This window comes from Nicotiana tabacum, chromosome 13 (genome assembly GCF_000715075.1).
Source record: "Nicotiana tabacum cultivar K326 chromosome 13, ASM71507v2, whole genome shotgun sequence".
Classification (NCBI taxonomy): Eukaryota; Viridiplantae; Streptophyta; class Magnoliopsida; order Solanales; family Solanaceae; genus Nicotiana; species Nicotiana tabacum.
This window is the reverse complement of record NC_134092.1, coordinates 25,104,330-25,106,010: the sequence shown is the minus strand read 5'-3', so window position 1 is coordinate 25,106,010 and position 1,681 is coordinate 25,104,330. Positions and strand designations below refer to the sequence as shown.

The following is a 1,681-nucleotide window of genomic DNA, read 5'->3' as shown; positions in this document are numbered from 1 at the left end:
ACTAACTTGTCACATACTATTACAAGCCACTTTGTAATAACTCTATTACAAAGACTTTACAACTCGACTAACTCTAGCCAAGACACAAACACAAGGGTTTATAATTTACAAAGGGTTTCCTATGGAATGCTTCTAAACAAGCTAAGTAGGAATTACAATTGAAGAATTATTACAAAGTTACAGCTCAACTAAAGACTCACAATAACTTGATATGGGGAACTAGTTCGTAGTAGTGTTGTACTTTGTTCTTGATGCACTTGAGAATCGTTTTCTTGATGATCAACCACCGTAAGTGGCTTGAATGAATTCTCTCAGTGTTCAAGTGATGTTTTGTCATTGGTTTAATGTTAATATAACATTGATGACATCACTTGAATGATATAAGCAACTTGGGTACAAGGTCCTTCCCAATGGAGGTGACTGTTGAACTGTGTTGTACTGTTGCATGTGAAGTCGGTCACTTTTCAGTTGTTGAAGAGTTGACTTGGTACAATCACCAGGGGAACTAAAGTCCATATGTTCCCCTTGTTGATTCTTTAACTTCTGAAATACTGACGAACATCTCCAGCTTAAGTCTGGTTTTTTTCATGCGCTTGAGAATGTGAACCAGATGTGGATCAGGTTCCTTATCCGGTTCTTAACATTAAGTTTGTTAGCTCATCAAAGTATAAAACAAGGACACTTATAACCTATCAAATACCAATTCCTCATCATTCAATTCTTTGGAACTTTTTTTCTCAAACCTTCTCCTTTTCCTAACTCTTTCCTAAGAAAAGCTTTTCTCATGGCATCATTTCAATAACACCCGCAACAGAGAATAAGATTTTGATCTTGAAGAGTAGTGATGGCGACGAGTTTCAACTAGAAGAATACATCGCCATCGGGTCTATAACAATCAGTAACATGGTAGAAGATGATTGTGCATCCAACATCATACCACTACCCAACGTTGACATTGAAACCCTAGTCAAGATCATCGAGTACCTCAAGAAGCATGCAGAAATCTCGGGTTCAGACGAAGAAGAAGAAATCAAGAAAACCAAAATCAAGGACTTCGATAAGGAATTCGTTAGCATTAAGATGCAAAAACTCTTCAATATCATATTGGCTGCGAATTTCCTAGACATTAAGGCTTTGCTCGATCTTTGCGCTCAGGCTATTGCTGATAAGATCAAGAACAAGTCGCATGTGGCTGTTCGAAAAATTTTCAATGTTCAATGTGATTATACTCAAGAGGAAGAAGATGCCGTTCGGAAAGAAAATGAATAGGCCTTTGAAGGAGAATAATTCGATGAATCCCTTGACTAGACTTAATTACGTCTTCGTTTATGTAATGTTTAGGGTTTTTGGTTTATGTTTTAGCATATTAGGCTTTTCCTTTTATTTTTCTATATGAATTTTTGTCCTAGTATTAGATAAAGAAGTCTTAGTAAGAACTAGTATATATATATATATTAATTTAATACTTTTGTATTTGCATTAGTTATGAATTTTTGTTTGTTGTGTTTCAAAATCAAAATGTCAAGGACAAGTCAATATATATATATGTGTAAACGTATAGCTTATAACGGTGATTGACAATATGGTCGTTTGCCATCGGTTTGAAGCATAAGGTGATGCACCCTTTTCACGACTCAAACAACCGGTACACTTTCCAGCTCAAATGGACGGGCTCTCTATT

At 35.8% G+C, this 1,681-nt stretch overlaps 1 pseudogene; it reads left to right on the top strand.

Moving 5' to 3' along the window:
* The first annotated feature begins 410 nt into the window (after positions 1-410).
* LOC107796824 (SKP1-like protein 11) lies at positions 411-1,308 on the top strand (annotated as a pseudogene).
* Positions 1,309-1,681: the final 373 nt, after the last annotated feature.